General features: G+C 39.3%; 1 protein-coding gene and 1 long non-coding RNA gene across 12 annotated transcripts in view; one reads left to right on the top strand and one right to left on the bottom strand.

The window, feature by feature from the left end:
- CAMK1D (calcium/calmodulin dependent protein kinase ID) overlaps positions 1-20,713 on the top strand; it is a 433,891-nt gene that overhangs the window by 265,513 nt on the left and 147,665 nt on the right. The gene's annotated exons all lie outside the window — the stretch shown is intronic.
- Positions 1-20,713, bottom strand: part of LOC140847852 (uncharacterized) — a 60,158-nt gene that overhangs the window by 9,607 nt on the left and 29,838 nt on the right. The window lies entirely within an intron of this gene.

A 20,713-nucleotide genomic window follows, 5' to 3' on the forward strand; every position in this document is an offset into this window, starting at 1 on the left:
ATTAGATTACCTCTGCATTCCAGGAACACTGGAGATTACCAGAAGAGGGAAGAAGTAGGAAAGCTGAGTATTTAGGTGGAGACCTGACTTGAACATGTGTTCTTTAAAATGTAAGCAAAATCAGCCTCCTGACTCACATATGTATTTTGCTCTAATTGATATAATTTCGAGGAGTGTCCCAGGACTAAATTTATTAGAATGAGGTGATGGAAACTGCAGAAGTGTGTTACACTTTAACCATGACCTGAGTAAAGAAATTCTGGAACAATATATTTTTGAGCATAATGACTAAAGAGGATTTTGGTTGATCGGAATATATACCTAAATTTCATTAGTTATTAATGATTTTTAGATTTCATTTTGCCAAGGTATTTAGAAAAATGATAGTTAGGCAAACAATTTATTTTTCATCTATTTTTTCCTCATGAATGTTTAAACAGCACATTCACGTGGGGTCAGGTTAGGATGCAAATAAGTGTTCATCAATACATTTATTTAATCTTTCATCACCTTTAAGATTGTTAGTAGGTTATGATATTTTTATGTAACTTTTCAAGTGTCTAAATCCGAAGCATGTGGATGGTTTTTCTCTGTCGAATGACTGTCCTGGGTGGTGTCCTGCAGTTTTACAGTTTTGTGTGTTATCATCAGCCATGAGACTGACCGCTTAACAGTTTGACTGCTGCTTCCACATTAATTCCCAGAGATTTAATGCAGTCTTTCCTAGTGCTGTGCTCTCCTGTCTGTTTTATGGTTCGCCACACTCCTGGTTCTTCCTTGACAGCAATAGCTTCCCCTAAATCTGGAATACTAGCCAGCAGCTCATGACTGTTATGTAGAGTCTGTTCTTAAAGAAGCAGGTATTCACCTGCTTCTTTGTCCCCCTAAATACTGATAGCCCAAAAGGAAAAATATGACATTTTGGTGACAAAACAGAATGTCAGTGTATTTAAATGTGTGCTTTTTTATTGTTGATGCAAAAAATAATAATAATGCTTCAAGCCAAAGTTATATACAGTCACTTGCTTTAAGGTCTCTAGGAAACTGCCACTAAATAATTCAGTTGAAAGCAACCCCAATATATAAATCTCTGCTCTGCCCCTTACTAGCTGGTGAATTTGGGCAAAAAACTGGGCTTTTCTGAATATTAGTTTCCTTAATAGGAAAAAAATTACATAATAGTAATAATATTTATAATGAGTATTGAATGGGAAAAATGTGTGGGATATACTTTGTCATAAAAAGTCCTCAATACAGACTGGCTTCTTTATGGACATCTATATCATTTCATCAGTATGTCTCTGCAGAGGTCTTTAATTTTATGAGATACAGATAAAGCAGATTTGAATTCTACCTTTCTAAGCAACTTGTATACTTATCAGCAGAAGTTCATGTAAAGATGGGTTGTCATGTGAGCATGAAAGTATGAGGAACGAAACAAACCTTAGGATAAAGTTTGGAAGCTGTCTTGCGGCAGTCCTGTTCCCACCCCATCCCTGAGCTTTTCTATCATGGATTGCTCCTCTTTTTTGCAATTATCCTAAAAGCATCTAAAAGTATGGTAATGTGGACCACACTCATTCCAAATTTGTATTAATCAGAGAGGGGTTGGGCTGGTGGGGAGGGCACTGTTTGAGGTTGTCAGGCAAGTTAATCATGAAAGTCAGATCTAGAGGCAATGAGTGCTGGAAGTACCTAAGGCAAAATCGGTTTACATGCACCATTAAGCAGTTTAGAGGCTTTATTTATACACACGCTGGATATGCTAATTGTAGGCTGTTGTATAAATTTTTTTCATTGGTTCTCATTACTTTTTTAAAATCAACTTTATTGAGGTGTAATTAATAGTAATTGCATCCATTTAAACTGAACAGTTCAGTGATGGATGTGAATCTTACCGTGAAACCACCACCACAATCAAGAACAGAAAATGTCCATGACCCTAAGAGTCCTTGTGGCACTTTGAAATCTTCCCCTCCGTCTCTCCTACATGCAGGCAGCCATTTTCACTCATTAGAGATTATCTTGCATTTTCTAAAATATTATGTAGTATGTACATTTCAGTGTCTGGCTTACTTCACTCATCATAATTACTGACATTCATCCGTGTAAGAGCATGAACAGGAGACTGTTCTTTTTTATTGCTGAGTAGGTTTTTCTTTTTTTCTTTTTCATGGATATTTCACATTTAATCCATTTACTGTTACTAGACGTTTGGGTTATTTCCAGTTTGGGACTATTATGAATTAAGCTTTGAACATTTATGTGCAAGCCTTTGTGTGGATGTGTTTTTGGTGAAGACCTAGGAGTAGAACGAGTAGGCCAAATAGTATGTGTTGAACTTTTTAAGAAACTGTCACTTTTCTAAAGTGGTTTTAGACCATTTTATGTTTTGTCAACAGTCTATGTAAGTCCCTGTTGCTCAACATGCTCTTCAACACCTTTTCAATTTAGCCATTTTAATGGGTGTGTAGTGGTATCTTATAGTGGCTTTAATTTATACTTCCCTAGTGTTTAATGATATTGATCATGTGTTTTTGTCTTGATGGGCCATTTGTAATCTTTGGTAAAGTGTCCATTCAACTCTTCTCCTCACTTTTCTTGGAGTATTATCATATTGGGTTGTAAATGTTCTTTATATATTCTCAGATATATGTAATATGAGTATTTTCTCCCATCCTGTAGCTTGTTTTTGTTTTTTAATGGTGCCTTTAAAAAAATAATGGCATTGAGATATAATTCACATACCATACAATTCACCTTTTTAAAGTCTACAGGGGTTTTTATTTTAGTCACAAGGTTGTGCAGCCATCACACAATCTAACTTTAGAATATTTTTATCTACCCAAAAGAGACCCATAACCCATTAGCAATCACTCCCAATTCTTCCAGCCCCATCCACTTACCACTGTGGATTTGCATATTTTGAACATTTCATATCAATGGAATCATTAAATATAAATATGCAGTCTTTTGTGACTAGCTTCTTTCATTAAACATTTTCAAGACATCTGTGTTGTAGCATGTATCAGCACTTCCTTTTTATTATTCCATTATTACCAAATAAAATTCAATTATATGAATATACAACATTTTATTTATCCATTTATCAGCTGAAGGACAATTAGGTTATTTCTAATTTTTGGCTATTATGAATAATGATGCTAGGCATATTCATGTACAGATTTTTTTGTGGAGATATGTTTTCATTTTCCTTGAGTATATACCTAAGAATGGAATGGCTGGGTCAAATGGTCAAATGGTAAGTCTATGTTTAACATTTTGAGGAACTTCTGAAGTGTGTTCCAAAGGGTATTATTATACAATCCCATGAGCAGTGTATAGGGGTTCCAGTGTCTCCACATCCTCTCTAATATTTATTATCTGTCTTTCTATTGATAGCCATCTTTGTGGTTATAAAGTGTTATCTCATTGAAGTTTTGATTTGCATTTCCCTCATGACCAAAGATGTGGGGCATCTTTTCATGTTACTGGCCACTTGTATATCTTATATGGAGAAATGTTATTCAGATACCTTATGCATTTTTAAATGGGTTATTTGTCTTTTATTTTTGAACTGTAAGACTTCTTTATATATTCTATATACAAGTGCCTTTATTAGATATATGATTTACAAATATTTTCTCCTATGGATTTTCCTTTCACTTTCTTGTAGATATCATTTGCAACTTTCAAGTTTTTAATATTGATGTAGTTCAGTTGCTTTTGTCATTTGTCACTTATGCTCTTGGTGTCATATGTAAGTAACCACATAATTGTTAAAGGTACCTTTTGAGTAGGAAAAATTTTAATGGTAATAAAGTTCAACTTATCAATTTATTTTCTCATGTTTTGTGCTTTTTGTGTCCTATATAAGAAGTCTTTGCCTACCTAAGTTTGCAGATTTTTTTTCTTCTAGAAGTTTTTATAGTTTTAGCTTTTCCACTTAGGTCCATTTCAAGATCAGCTTCAAGTTAATTTTTATGTATGGTCATTGAAGTAAAGATAATATTCTCTTCTTTCAATAGGGATATCCAGTTTTCAGTACCATTTGTTAAGAGACTTTTCCCAGTAAATTATCTTGGCCCCTTTGTCAAAAATCAATCGACTATATGTGGCTGGGTTAATTCGTGGACTCATTATTCCATTCTGTGTGTCTGCCCTTTTGTCAATACCATACTGTCTTTTTTTACTGTAGTTTTCTACTAAGTCTTAAAATCAAGTAGTGGTGTCCTCTAACTTGTTATTATTTTCTTGAAGTTGTTTTGGGCATTATAAATTGAGTTTTCATGTAAATTTTACAATCAGCTTATCTTTTTTTTTTCTACAAATATACTTGTGGGGATTTTGTTTGGGATTACATTGACTCTGTATATCAGTTTGGAAACAACTGATAACTTTAAAACATATAGCCTTTCCATCCATAAACATGATCATTCTCTCCATTTATTTAGATCTTATATTTCTCTTAATGTTTTGTAGTTTCAACATGTAAGCCTTCCATATCTTTGTCGAATTTTCTGAAGTATTTCCTTGTTTAGGTCCTATTATAAATGTGTTTTTGTATCATCTTTCTAGTGGATAGCTGCTATTATATAAAAAAATAATTGCTTTTTCTGCTTTAACCTATAATTTGCTAGAATCATTTAGTAGTTATAATAGTAGTTTTGTGGATTTCTTCACATTTTCTGTTTAAACAGTCATGTCATCTGCAGTTTGCATTAATTCAGTTATAATTTACCATAGGAATTCTATTTGGTAAAACTTTCATAGTTTAGTCCTAAATAATAAGTGTATTTTAATGTCATATTTCTTCAAAATGCTTCATGTAAGATATTTTGAAAATTCAAACTGGCTCTCTCTTATCCTTCTCTCCTACATTGGTTATCTAAATCAGTGCAATTTTTTAAAAAAGCAATGACAAAAAAGAAAAAGAAAAAGCAATGGCAGAAAATCCTTGATGTACCAGTATATAACATTGGGAAAATCTTTGGTTTGGTTTGAGGATTTTGTGGGCTTTATTGTTATTTTTGTTGTTGTGTTGTAGTTTTTGTTGGCAAGTCTCAATAGTTATCTTTTCTGTCTAGCTCAGTTGAAGGTTGGGTTTGGGGTTTGGGGAGAGCTTAGAAAGTTCTTGATTTCTAAATACTTGAGAAGGATCTAGAATACAACATTTTGGAGGAACTGTTTCACAATGTTTATGCCTGGGAGGTTTTTGGTTTCCTAGGAAACATCATCTTGGGCACTGACAACTCAGATATAATAGGGGCTGCTCCCCACTCTAATTTTATTACTTAGCTAATTGCTATTTCAGTTCTGAGTACTTTAGCATATTTGTCCCTGTACTGCTGCAGCAGAAGAGACTTGATTGTTTATAGAGGTCTATATTTAAATTTTATTTGGGTTTTTGGATAAATATCTTTTTTTTCAGAATGCTATTTTTTGGAACATTCTTCTTTAGATAGTGTGAGGTCAGTATGACATGCAGATATGTTACAGATGAGAAATCATTTTGTTCAGAGTTAATCTCTAATCTGACTTTCATTGTGGAACATTCGTCTATATATCTGGAGATGATAAAGGACACCCCCCCCAGCTCCTCCCCTTTCTCATTTATAACAACATAGGATATAAAGTAACCTTCAGGGTGATACAATTTAAAGGAACACCAGAATTACTTTTTTTTTTTATAAGAAAGTGATTATATTCCCTGTTGAATTATATCATATTTTAGGTAAGACTTAAGTGTTTCTATATGAGGGTTACTCCTGAATTTATAACATTGTCTGGAACCCTTTCGTGAATCCAGACTTGTATATCCAACTGTCTGTTCAACAGCTCCACTTGGCTGAGTAATAAACATCTCTCACTTACCAGATCCAAAATAAACTCCTGCATTTTTCTCAAAATCTGCTTTTCCTGCTGTCTCTCTCGTCTTAGCAAATGGTAACTGTTCTTCCAGTTGCTCAGGCCAACAAACCCACAGTCAATCTTGAGTTATCTTTGTGTCTCTTATATCCTACAACCCCATCTACTGGTAAATCCTGTAGTCACCAACTTGATCCTGTTGAGAATCCAGCCACTTTCTCATCATCTCCAGAGCTACCTCCTGGTCCAAGTCACCATCATATATAAAACTAATTTTATATATAGTTCTTCCCTAAGCTTCCCACACTGCACCATTCTTTCTCAGCATGTTAGCCAGAGTTCCTCATGTCATTGTTGAAAACTTCCATTTACTTCCCATCTCAGAGTAAAAAGCCCAGTTCTCAGAGCAACCTCCAGGGCAGTTCATGTCCTGGCCCCCCTGGTGACCTCTCTGACCTCATCTCCTACTTTTCTCTTGTTATCTCATTCAGCTGCAGCCAGACTGGTCTTGCTGTTCCTCAGACACACCAAGCCTGTACCACTTTGTTCCTGTTTTTCTCTCTGCCTGGAACACTTTCCCTCAGATTTCTTAATGCTCTCATGGAATGAAAGAAATATTTGAATTTCTGTCACATTTCATCTTTTCATTGAGATTTCCCAACTCCCCTGTGGGGGATAGCAGCTCCCCCACCACATCCTGCCATACACACATTCATTCCTCATCCTCTTCCCCAACTGGATTGTTCACTATAGCCTTGTCACCATCAAAAAATTTACCTCTGCTAGAAAGGTCCTTGCCCATTATGGTAGGCACTTAATATATTTAAGTTCAATTAATGTGATTACATATAAAACGAATAATGGTTAACATTTATTTATTCACTCCTTTAATCCTTACAAATAACTAAGGGATGACAGTTATTCTGATTTGACATGAAGAACCTGAACAGAAAGGTTGAACCATTTACCCAAGCTAGTGAGTAACCCAGTGGATATGCTTAACCGGTGTGATGTAGTACACTGATAACCGTTTCTAGGGAAAAATCTTGTAGGTAATATCAATATGAATAGTTCAGTGTACCTGGAAATATTTATTACTTATGATTCAATAAATATTTTAAAAGCAGAGCTTAGTAGGAAATGCCTGCATTTTGTAATAGTTTGTGAGAGGGAAAAAAAGTTTACTAAATAATATCACAGGAAATCACTAAAGCAATCTTAATTCATTCACAGGAAGGAATGGATGAGTATATTTTACCAGTATTGTGATTTGCTGCCTTGTGCATATTCCACATGAGATACAAATACATACAAATATTTCTAATATTCCCTTCATTTAATCATAGCATTAAGATATGTACAACTGGTTAACTGCTGAGTTTGAAAAACTGATGATTAAACACACTTTCTCTAAAGAATATTCATTTTATTACTGAGTAGTCCAAGACATGAAAATCCATGTATCTTCCAAGAGAAACATGGTTTATTTACTCCACTGGCTTGTTCATGAAGCCGATTGAACAGATACCTTTTTGTAGGGGTTGCCAGTGTTATTCATATAGTGTGCAATATCATGAGTCATAAGAAATGCATATTTCCCAGGTATATTTAGTCTTTGCCCATAGTTCCTGAAAACACTGCAGTCTTAAAGGGGAAATGGGTGTCTTGTCATGTTAATGAGAGACTTTTGAACCCCACCCAAGGGCAGGGGCTGGAGGTTGAATCATACAATGGTCAATAATTTAATCAATTATGACTCTGCAATGAAGCTCTCAGAAAAACCCCCGAGAAGAGCTTATTGCTCTCCTGGATCTCGCTTCTTTGTTGGAGAGAGCTTCTGTGCTTGGTGAACCAAAACACTCCCATGTGCCACCAAGCCAGGCCCCAAGCTCCATTGAAGATAGAAGCTCCTTTATTTGGGACCATGCCCTGTGTATCTCTTTATCTGACCATTAACTTGTATCCTTTATGGTATCCTTTATAAAACTGGTAAATGTGTTTTCCTGAGTTCTGTGAGCTGCTCTCATGAATTAATCAAACCTAAAGGAGAGGTGATGGGAACCTCCAATCTAGCAGGTAGGTCATAAGCACAGGTAACTGGGGCTTGTGATGGGTGTCTGGGGTGGGGGTGGAAGGCAGTCTTGTAGGATGGAGCCCTTAATCTGGTGACTGTGGTGCTGTCTCTGTGCAGAGAGTGTTAGAATTAAGTTGAGTTCTTGGACACCCTGCTGGTGTTCAAGAATTGCTTGGTGTTGTGCCTGTGGGAAGATTCCTCCCCGCTTTCCAACATACACACACATTAGAATTGGGTCCAGGAACCTGAGACGAGTTGTACTACTATTACACTGTTGTCCGACTCTTACTGCGGTAGTACTGTTATTGCTGTATGATTAATATTATTGTTATACATAAGAAGAAAAACACACCATTTGGTATCAGAAGTGGGATTTTACTAGACTGGAAATATGTGGTTATTTGAAGAGAAAGAATGAAAGGGCAAGGGGTAAGGAACGTTTGCAGTTTGGATGGCGACCCAGTCACCCATGGTATGAAACAGCAGCTGTGCTGCAATCAGTTATTAAAGGTAATAGTTACCAGTGGAATTTAAAAATAGCAGTGGATCCAACTCCTAAGGAGTTGGCTCATTGGATATGTAAGGAAATGCAAACTAATATGAAGCACGCTAAATATACTATTACCTGGTTATTGTTGTATGTAATGGACAAATTGAAATAAAAGAAATCGCTGGGTCAGGCCTTGATACTGAACCAAGCTGTTCTGGGTTAGTCTGAGCTTTAGCTGTTAGTCTCAAAGCTACCTAGAAAGGGAAAAATTATGTTGGAGCAACAGGAAGTACCTTTAAGACCTCTGGTCACCAAGAACATAGTTAATGTAGGAGGAGGCAAAAACCAGGAAATGACTAAAACCAGGGGATATGGTATGAAGGAACTGGCTCATTTTATGGACTGGTATCACCAGCTTCTTGAAGAACCTTTACTAAAATGGACTGTGAGAGTAACCAGTTTGGGGGCTGTATCTTTGGTTTTGAAGGCTTCAGGATGGAAGAGCAGGTTTGGGCTGATGCGGGACCCACAGGACAGTATTAGACAATCACAGATGGCAGTATGTGATCCAGACACAAAGGAGGTTATTCCTGAGGTAACAGCTGGCCTGGTGGACTGGATGGAAGCCACTGTGAGGTCTGTTTATCCTGAGAAGGGGGACTGCCCAGCTCCCCCTATAAATGCCAAATGGAACACCCCAGATGAAGCAGCTGATATGCTTCATATGCAAGCCATGTGGCATTGGCTTTTATGATGACTAAGATATTCACCCACTGAATATTCCTGTTACACATAGGTTATGGTGACTGTGACTAAGGGGGCTTCTGTTACGTGGGCACCCAATGTAACTTTGCTGCTACAAAGTTGAACAACAGTTCGAGAAGTCTTACCAGATTAGTTATCTCATCTTTCCTGCATGGCTCTTACTGATCCCCACAAGAGCATTAAAGTAATTAAGAAAATGAGGAGGGACAAAGGAAAGAGTCAAGGGACTTAGTCCATCAGAGTGGAACTCTTCAGGTTGTTATTGAAAAATAGGATGAATAAAACAGACAGCGATGGAGTTGAAAAAAAGGTGTTAATGTAGCACTACCAGAGACTGGGTGGGCCAGTAGGGCCCCCTATTATTTCCCCAACATTACAGAGGCCCAAACAAGTCTGCTTTATTTACCCCAGTTTGGAGGAATTTAAAAGCCTGAAGGCCAAGATTACAATGAGAAACCTAACCAGGAATTCCCTGGAGTTGGTGGTCAGATGGGTTAATCAAGTTAAAGATTGACAAAAAGGTCAGGGTCTTCTGGCCATACCCCCAGTTTGGGACCTGAGGCCATTTGCACATGTGTGGGTAGAATATCCAGGGGGAGGGGAAGAAATTTTCCTGTGACTGCTTGGTACAGGAACCCAATGGACTGTGATTCCGAACATGTTGAAGTCTTCTAAGGGGCTAAAGTTAGATTGGGAGGATATGGAGATGCAACAGTTGATGGGATTAAGGTGAAAGTCTAGATGAAAATTGGGGAACTTGAGCATATTTTGTGTGATGTGGTTGCATCTCCTTTACCTGAATGTATTATTGGGATGGATATTATGTCTGGGGATTGCTTCCCCTACCTGATACTGTAAAAGAGAAGGCATATAAGCCTGCCCTCAGGCCAGTTTTAATTGGACACACTTAATGGGAACCTCTAGAACTGCCTGAGCCCACACAGGTGGTTAACTAGAAGCAATATAGAATACCTGAGGGACAAAAAGAGATCACCACTCCAATTAGTGACGTGCTAGAAGCTGAAGTGCTGGTGCCCACGAATTCGCTGTATGACAGTCCTGTGTGGCCTGTGAAGAAGGTGGATGGCTCATGGAGACTAGGAGTAGACTATCGAGATTTAAATAAAGTTGTGCCACCCATCGTCTCAGAAGTTCTGGACATGGTCTCAACTGAACAGAAAACACAGCAGACTGAAGGAGGCTAGTACTCTCCTTGCAAATGCTTTCTTCATCTTGATCTCTGAAAAGAGCCAGTCACAGTTTGCCTTCACGTGGGAAGGATCCCAGTTTACTTTTACTATGCTGCCACAGGGTTATCTGAGCTCACCAGCTTATGGTCACAACTTGGTCAGGAGGGATTTGGACTTGATGCAGGTCTTGAGTATAAGAATACAGTGTATTTATGACATTATGATAATATCGGAAATGGAAGAGCAGGCTCGGACTGATTTGAATGCAGTAGTGACACACACGACCAACCGGAGCTGGTTAATAAATCCAGCAAAGGTCCATGGGCCTGCTCACACAGTGAGATTCTTAGGAATAAGGTGGGAAGGAGCCAGCCAGGATATTCCACAAGTGACTAAGAATAAACATCTGTCACTCCCCACCCCTAGAGCTAAACAAGAAGCCCAGCATTTGGTTGGTCTACTTGGATTTTGGAGGACGCATATTCCATGCCTGGGAATATTGCTAGCTCCCATCTATAGGACTACATGAAAGAAAGCTATATTTGAACAAAAGCAGGCCATGTCTGAATTACCTAAGGCTCTTGACACCTTTGGGCCCTTATAATCCCAGTCAGATACAATTTTGGAAGTGTCTGCACCCGTACCCATGTAGGCTAGAGCTTGTGGCAAAAGCCCATGAGCACCTCCCAGCAGCGACCATTGGGATTTTGGATCAGAGAATTTCCAGATGCTCTTGCCCAGTATGCACCATTTGAGAGACAATTATTAGCATGCTGTTGGTCATTAATTGAGACTGCCACAATGACTGAAGGACATAAAATAATCTTGAAACCTGAGATACCCATAATGTTTTGGCTGATGTCAGAGAAACACTGTAATAAGGAAGGCAGAGCCCAGAAGAGTTCCATAATGACATGGAAATGGTTCATACAGGAGCAGGCTGCTGGGGGAATGCAAGGAGGCCCACACCGTATCCATGAGCAGGTAGCCTCTTTTCCTCCAGGACCAACATTGGAGCCACCCAATGAGCTGCCAGAACTGTTTGCTGCATGGGATGTGTGCCCTACAACAGCTATCAGCTGAACAGCAAAGAACTCCTTGGTTTAAAGATGGCAGTTCCATGAATGGACAGCATCCTTTTGGAAAGCTGCTGCATTAAGACCAGTGGATGGCAAGACTCTGGTTGAGGAGTGTAAGAACAAATCAGCTCAGTGGGCTGAACTGCATGCTATTTTCCTGGCAGTGATAGAAGAATTGGACAATGATAAAAGCCCCTATGTTTGGATTTTTACTGACTCATGTGCTGTAGTGAATGGCCTGTGTGGTCAGGTAGGTGGGCAGTGGAAAACTGGATTATTAAAGGAATGTCCATGTGGGGTGCAACCCTATGGAAATCACTGGGAATTTAAGGGACACATTAAAGTAGGACATGTCAATGCCCATCAGAAGAGCCCCCTTCCAGGATCAGAAGGTGGTTGGAACAAAGTGGGCCTGTTGGTGTGTTTCCTTGAGGTGGCCACCTGCATCCATGAAATGAGTGGATATGGGGGAGCTGCAGCAGAGCAGAGATGGGCTGAATATAGACATATTCTTGCATCCTGTGAGGCACAGAATGCCAACAAGAACTATTCTGTGTGTCAACAAGAGAGACAAAGACTGCAGCTGGCTATGGGGAAAATTCCTTGGTGTGAAGGCTCCACACATAGCTGGCAAGTGGATTACATCGGACCAATACCAGTAGGCCCTGGGAGCTATAAATGGGTCCTAACTGGAATAGACACTCATTCTAGACTGGGCTTTGCATACCCAGTGGTAGACGCAAATGCTCAAAATACCGTTAAAGCGTTGGAACAGAAAATATTGTACCAATTTGGACCAACAAGTTGCATCTCTTCAGCCAAGAGACATCACACCAGGTGGACATACCATGTTGCATATCATCCTTAGAGCAGTGGTTTAATATAAAATTGGAATGGGTTATTGAAACATTGGCTCTCTGAAATGGGGGTAGATAAAGGCATTGAGGGGCTGGCTTACACTCCTTCAAAGGTTGTGCTCCCACTCAACATGAGGGAGGCTAAGGGAGGGTCCCCACTGGATAGTTTCCTCTGCTTTTCCAGGGGATCTGGGTAAGAAAGAGTGGGGGAGGATGCTAGTGTGACTGTACAGTTCTTCCCCACATCACTGCAACTTTCTTTTTTCCAACCGGATTTAGTGGTTTCAGGACCAGGGCTGCAGCTGTGGGACCAGAGGCAGGGAAGATTACGAAGAAAGTGCAGCCTTACACTTAAATCTGTATGTCAGAATTCCCAAGGGCCTAATGGGGTGGATTGTGCCTTCACCCCATGTGCAGGTTAGGGCTGACAAATGAGCACAGCTGTACTGCCTAGTAGCCAAGTTCTACCTTACATGAGTGGCAGTGGACTGCAGGGGGGGCACTTGCTAGACTAGTATTGCTGCCAGCAATCTGGACCAGCACAGTAGCCGAACCAGTGTCCTTTCGTTAGGGGGAAAAGCGTGTGTAAAGATAAATGACAGATAAATGATAGCTGAGGGTAAAGGGATGGATAAGTGGGTAATGCAACAAGGGAAATGCCCTGTCCCCCTCTTCCCCCAGCTCCCATACATTGGATTCGGGTCTGGAACCCAAAAAGAGTTGTGCTAGTGTAATACTGGTATACTACTGTTACTGCTGTAATACTGTTATTGTTGTATATGATAATACAATATTATTGTTATATATAGGAAGGAAAACACACCACAGTGTATTCCCAGAAGTGGTTTTAATTAGAACACAAATTATTACTCCCAACATAATGTATTTTTAAGTAGCCAAGCATAATAATGAAGAAAAACAAAGTATTTCTCACTAAGACACCTTAATATATTTACATATGAATTACCAAAATCTTATCTTTGTTCCCAGCAGACACTAACTGAGAGCCTGCAGGGCCTGTAATTTTGGTTCAGTATTGCATGGGTGAGATGGAGACACACATAAGACACAGTTGGTCTCTCTAATGGTTCTCTTTGTGAAGAAGCCATCATTACCTACAGCCACTGTGACCCTCAAAGTTTGTGCAGGGACTTTGGGTCACAGGGGAAAGTCCTGTGTAAGAGATGACCTTGGGTGGAGAGATAGATGTGCTGTGCATGGAGCACAGTAGGGACTGAGTACGAGGCTGAAGGGCAGTGCAGAGAGAGGAACAGGCAGCCTGGGTAGGGCATGAGGAGTATAGCCTGTGAGGGGTCCAGTCTATGGGGGTTCAGTCTGTGAGAAATTCCATCTGTGAGGGGCCCATCTTTGGGAGTTCAGCTTGAGGGGAGTTTCTTGTGGAATTTCAGCCTGGGAGATATGGCTGGAGATTCCAGAGAGGTGAACCCCACACCTCTCTGGCTGCTGTCGCTGCTGCTGTGTTGTCCTCTGGGCTCATTACTTAACATTCTTTCTGTTTGTTTCCCTGCCCTGGAAAACCTGCTGAGATATAAAGGGCTTAGAGATTGAAAAAGGTAAGAAAAAAAAAAGAAAGGCCAAGGTCCCATATAATCATGAACCAATGAACCAGTGTCACTAGGTACAACTATATGAAGTTGCAAATATGCAATAATGCTTTTTGAGATCTTTCTTCTCTTTTAGTGGTAAGCATTTACAGCTATACATTTTTCTTTTAGCACTGCTTTTGCTGTATTCCATGTGTTTTGGTATGTTGTGCTTTCATTTTTGTTTGTCTCAAGATGTTTTTCCATTTCCCTTGTGATTTCGTCCTTGACCCATTGGTTGTTTAAAACTGTTGTTTAATTTCTGCATTTCTGTGAAATTTGCAGTTTTCCTTCTGCTGTTGATTTCTAGTTTATTTCTATTGTGATTGGAAAAGATACTTTGTATGATTTCAGTCTTTTGAAATTTATTAAGCCTTGTTTTGTTGTCTGACATATCCTAGAGAATGTTCCATGTGAACTTAAGAAAAAGTGTCTTTTGCTATTGTTGGATGGCATACTCTGTGTATGTCTGTTAGGTCTAATTGGTCTGTAGTGTTGTTCAAGTCTTCTGTTTCCTTTTTGGTGTCCTGTCTGGTTATTATTCCTATTATGGAGAATAGAGTACTAAAGTCTCCTACTATCTTTATAGAGGTGTCTATTTCTCCCTTCAATTCTGCCAATGTTTGCTTCATACACTTTGGAGCTCTGATATTTGGCACATGTTTGGAGTGTGTATATTATTGGTTAATTGCCCATTTTATCAATTTGTGATGTCCTTAGTCCCTTGTAACAGTTTTGACTTTTTATAACCATGCTTTTAATATAATCATTTTTTACTTAAAAGATTTTCACAATAGCTTTCTAAATATCATCTTACCCATTTTATCTGATTTGAATGAAGTTTAACATCTTTCATTAAATATCTTATGAGTTCTTTAAAGTAAAGACTCACACAATTAAAAACTCCCATGCACTATGGAACAATTTCAATAAGTAACATCTGGCCACTAAAACTCAAATTTGAGAATCCCTAAAAGTACATAAAGAGAAGAGTTATATTTTGAATATAAAGCATTAGCTTCAGAATTCATCCATTTATTAACTTACAGGTTGCACAAATATTTATTTGATTTAAGGATACATGTAATGCTGTAAAGTCAGCAAGCTAGGGCTTGCAAAAAAAATACAGAAGGTATTACCATGGGCTTCATTGCTTCTAGTTCTCTAGTATATAAAAACTAGGGTCTTATAAAAAGTGTGCCTAGCAGCAATAAATTTATGAATATATCATTTTAAACATTCTGGTTTGAGATGCTCCTGAATTGTAATTTTATCTTGTAACTTGTTAAAAAGTCATGTAAAATAACTCCCTACTCCAACCAAAGCAGTTTCCTTGTGCCCTGCAAAGAGGACTTGGGTGTTCTTGCCTTGGATTTTCTGTCTTCCCATCTTTGATAACACTATTTCCACTCTTCTCAGGAACCTGGACCCTATATTTTCCTTTTGAGCAGACTAAACCCCTCCCCATCCTAGTCAGACGCTTTAATGCCTGCCTTTGTACCAGCCCTTCTGCCAAGAGTTCATCCTCATCCTGCCCTACATCCAGCACATCCATGTGACTCAGTCCTAACCACTCTCCAGCCAAGGACATCTCCTGCAAAGGGCCTTCCCTGCGACCCCAGAGTGACTGGGCAAACCTCAAAGAAAGCAATTGTTGTGGGTTATGATAGCTCCTCTCTAAAATGTGAGCTGCATATCTTCTGTGGTCCTAGGGGCACCAGCCCACAGAGAATTCATTCTTTCCTGAAATTCTGTAATACTTTTTATCTGTACTAGTCGTTATGCATTGTGATAACCATTTGTTCATTTATTCAACATATATTTATGAAGCCCCTGCCATATGTCTGGTATTATTAGCCAGCAGTGAATAAAATGAACTGTCTTCCCCTATAGAGCTTATTTTACAACAGAAGAGGCAGTTAACAAACAGTGAACTTAATAAATAAGAATGTCTATGTCAGGTAGTGATAAAGTCTATAGAGAAAAATAAAAAGGTGAGGGGGATAGGGAATGGTGGAAGGTAGGTGGTTTGCTATTTTATACAAAATGGTCAGGGGGAGGCCTCTCTGATAAGATAACATTTGAGCAAAGACTTAAAAGAAGGGAGATAGTAGCCACATGGTAGGGCCAATTTCATGGAGTATGACCAGTGCTGTCACACATAGCCCTACACTCAGGAGGACCCCACACTTGGAGTTAAATGCTTTGAGCTCACATCTTAAAATTCTTAGTCATTTATTCTTTGAATTTGTTGTGTTTTGCAAGTGAAGTCCAAGAGGTAGAGCCTCTGCTCACATCAGGTTCTACCTCCTGCCACCTTCCTAGAACAGGTTCTTGGCTGCCCTCTCCCATTCCCACCTGGTGGGGCCCTGGGCACAGGTGTGTGGGGCAGGTGCAGTGGACTAGAACCCCAGGTGCCACACAAGGGCTGCGCTCTCCCTTCATGGCTGAGAATCCCCATGACCAAGGGAGTGTGACATTAAATAACAGATGAAAACACCATGACAGGTTAAGTGAGAGGTGGTAGAGGAAAGGGAAAGTCTTTTTTCTTGTTTTTTTTGACCAAGGAATGTACATTTTCATTTGCAACAGGCCCAGCAAATTACCCAGTCAGCTCTCAGAAAAAGAGCATCTTGACAGAAAGAAGAGCAAGTGCAGGGCAGGACAAGAGTGAGCCCAGTGGTAGAGGAAGATGAGGGGCCTGGGGGAAGAGAGCAGGTGTGCAGAAGGGCTCCCAGAGGATGGGGGCAGTGTCCAGTGGGACTTGGGCTCCGGAGGAGTGCGGGTGGCTGCGGGAGGAGCTCTAGAACTCTCTAGAGTTACTCATGTTGCAGTACAGTTGCTCTTCAGGGATTATGTCCTGGCTTAGTCTTCTAAATCTAACTTCCCAGAGCACAGGGACCATTGAGTCATGGGAGGTAGTCCAAGGTAACCTTGCAAATAATCTAATCCAATTCCAGTGTCCATCCTTTTGAAGGAATCACTGCCCCTTCATTGGAATCATGGAAATCCAAATGGTTTTCAGATTATTTCATGGGGAAAGTTGGGGTCGTTAGGTGCAGTGTCCCTCATGTTCCTATTTGGGAGGCATCTGGGGGAGATCCCACAGGGCTAATCCAGGAAACACCTTTAGGAATGCTGTGCACTAGAAATGCTGTGCACTAGGAGTGCTGGACCTGCGTCAGGAGCTGTGGATGCCAGGCTGCCTTCCACTCTGTTGAGCTCTGATAGCTCAGCTCCAGCCTCTCTGGATCTATCTGTAAAGGAGAGCAGTCCTTATTGTTGCTTATTTGATTTAGACAGACCCAAGGCCTCAGGTCTAACATTCCATGATCTCACGAGTCTTTTGCTGTCCCCATATTCTCAGTGTAAATCTCTGAGAAACAAGTGCAGACATTAGAAATCCAGTTGTTAGGTTTTCTGCATTTGCTAGTGAGGTCTCTCCGTTTCCTGAGATGGTATTTCTAAAATCATGTAGTGTCTCCTTGAATCCATGGGGCATGTTGGTGATGAAGTAGGCTTAGCAGCCTTCATGGATGTATGAAATTTGATGTTTGACATGGGGTTGGGTGGGAGCAAGAGTGGCTGGGATTATAGAGAAGATCTCTAGTTCCTGTTTTGAAGCAAGCATTTAGAATTCTGTTGGAACCCACTTTGTCACAATCAGATGATTAACTTTTACAACGTGAAATAAAAATATTTACTTTCAGAGCTCAAGGCTCTGAAACTCTATTCCCAGCCAGCCAGCCAGCCTTTCTGGTTTCTGCCAGCTCCCGATCTTCTTTCATTGATGACTTTGGTGTCAACTCATAGATTTCTCCCCCTCCCCCCAAATGCCCCCTAAGTGTCTTATTTCTTGCCATCATTTCTTTGCCATTGTTGAGAACACCCAAATGCCTTAGCTTCCACTTCAGGCATCCCCATCATCACTCTCCTGCCAGTACTCTTCCTTCTTTGTCTACTGCATCCTCCCATCAGATGCAAAACTCAGTATCACTGCAACTGCCTGCCTCCTCTGCTCCTATGTCAGGGCTGCTGGGTACGGCTGGAGGAAAGCAGCCAGTCGTGTGGCTTTGGAGCAGCAAGAAACGAAGCATTCCCCAATCTCAGCTCAGGCCCCAGCACCACCCTTTCACATGATTCTGGTTAGATTCTTCTTCCATTCTATTATATTCCATTTATTCCAGATGTTTATTCTTCCTAAGCTACCTGCTGTATCAGTTGGATATCAGAACTGTATGAGCCTTTAACGGAGGCTCAATTTAAGTATGCTGAATAAGTATATCTTTTATAAATCTCCAAGTATACTAAAGTAGTATCAAACTTCTTTGTAAATAAACCCTCCATATTTTGGTTGCATTGGTTTAAAAACAGTTGAAAACCTTTAATCAAATTACTCAAGTTAAGTGTAAAAAACAGCAACTTTTGAAGTTTTTAAAAAATCACAATTATTGGAAACAAAACTTGAAACACATCCCTGCAAAAGAAAGAAACTGAACAAATTCAGTGATGAGAGCTCAAATTGTGGAGAAGAGTTAGTTTTGGAATTCTATAATTGTGCATTGGAATAACAATCTGTGGCAAGTGTCTTGGTAGGACTCCTATTTTTAATTGGATAATTATATGTCTGTATGGCAATGGAAAGAGATTGGGAACGCTGATTATATTCTAGCACCCAAATTTGGAGAAACATTTAAGGGTCATTAATAGAGACAATTTATTTGGCAATGTTTGTTTTTTAAAAGTGTCAAAGAAAGGGTGCAAAATGACAGTACATATAAAAAATATATGGGATGAAATATTTATTTTTTGTATTAAAAACTAGTTAGAATTTGTCCATTGAGCTGGATTTGCTCTAAATTTACAAGGTACTGCAGCACTTAAAGTAATAGTGTCTTCCAAGTTAAAATTTTATGGTTACAAGAGAAAAATCAGTTTGAAGGCATTGATAGTTTCAAACTTGGTGATCACTAAATGCAACTTTGAAGAAGATTGTAAGAAATTTTATGAAAAAATTAAAAATCTACATTGAAAGAAATGAATTCTTCATATACATATTTCTGGATGGATATGAATATAAGTTGGTTAAAGTATGTGAATATGTGCTGAGTAATATTTTCTGATATTTGGACAATCAACAGAAGTTAAAAAAATGTTTTTGTTTTAAGACACATAGATATGTTATTTTTTAACTTTTTGGAAGTTACTAAACAAAACTTTACCTACCAATGTGTGATAAACCAATTTGTCAGTCCATAAATAAAAGTTTCAGATGTTATATGGTTTTATTAACTTCAGTGGCTCCTTTCACTCTCAAAATGGATTGGTCAGATACTAAACATACAGTAGCTGCATCTGGGTACTCTTCTTAACCTGCCTTCTCTCTAGGCATTATTACACTGGCCCTTCCTGTCATTTTTCACTGTGCCCATATGTAATTTTATCCTGCTTTTTCTGCTCTTCATTGCTCACACATCAGTCTCTTCTAATTGGAAGCTCCTTGAGAATGCTATCATTGTCCTATTATTTTTGCATCCTTAAGGTCTAGCCCAATGCCTTGAGCATACTAAGTCTATAATAATGATTAAGTAAGTGAATTTACAAATGTAGGCTTTGGGTGGAGCACCCTAATAAATTAACCTATCAGTGGACATTTGTATTCAATACTACACCTTTCTTTTCGACATCCCTGTGATAACCATTTATTTAGACCCCTCTTGACTAGTGAATGAGATTGAAAACTCAGGGCAGCTAGCCATGGCTTTTCACAATAGATGCACGAGCATGCTGTTAAAGGGATAAAGTGGCATTGCATGCAGATGTGGCATCTGACTCCTTTGAAACACAGAAAGTAAGCCGTAAGGAAGAGACAACATTAAGGAAGGGGCATTTCCTGTCTGTGAGAGTCGTGATGTGTGCGGCCACGTTGGTACCCACCACAGCCCGTGGGCCAGTGTGTGCAGCTCAGGGCCAGTCAGACAGGCTCCTCTGCAGGGGCTCAGCCACAGCAGGAAGTTTGCTCCTATCTTGGTAATATAAGAAGCTGTCACTCTCCCTGAAGAGTGGAGTACCTCAATCACCAGAAGCTTTTGATGAATTAGTGACATCTGACTGCATCTTTGGAAGGTCAGATGGGGTACGGGTGGCAAGCAGAGAAACTGTGTTGGGTCAGACATGGGGTCGGTGCATTAGAGGAGCAAGTGTCTCTACAGCAGTCCCAACCAGGATATTTCCTGCTGACTTATGCCAAGTTCTTTGGAAAAAAGACCTCCAGCTATTTCAGGTTATGAGCCCTTGGTAAGGGTTCTCAAAGAAGGTAGCTGAATTTTTATAAGACATCTTTGAGTATAGTAGATTGTTAGTTCATGTATCTAAATATTACAGAACATGTAAATAATGGGATTCTTATAAAATAAATTTTAGATGACCGCTTATTTTAAAAATCATATCACTGTATGGCATGAACAAGTTCTTATAACCATGGTATGTAAAGATGAGGTGATAGTCAGCTTCTTGTGTGAATATGTATATTATACATCCCCACTGGTAATCCTTACAATGAAAAGAAAAAATGAGAATATATTCAGAAGGTGTTGGGAGGTGGGCAAATTTTTTTTTCAATCATTGTGATTTTTATTTATTAATTTTTTTTAAGATCTCTGAACTCAGGAAATACAGATGACCTGAAATGGGTTATCTTTCACTATATAAAACAGGCATTTATCTGGACTGGTGAATATGTAATACTCCAGATAACTATGGGACTGAGTAGCTGCCTCCAGAGAG

The sequence above is a fragment of the Manis javanica genome, chromosome 2 (genome assembly GCF_040802235.1).
Source record: "Manis javanica isolate MJ-LG chromosome 2, MJ_LKY, whole genome shotgun sequence".
In the NCBI taxonomy this organism is placed as follows: domain Eukaryota; kingdom Metazoa; phylum Chordata; class Mammalia; order Pholidota; family Manidae; genus Manis; species Manis javanica.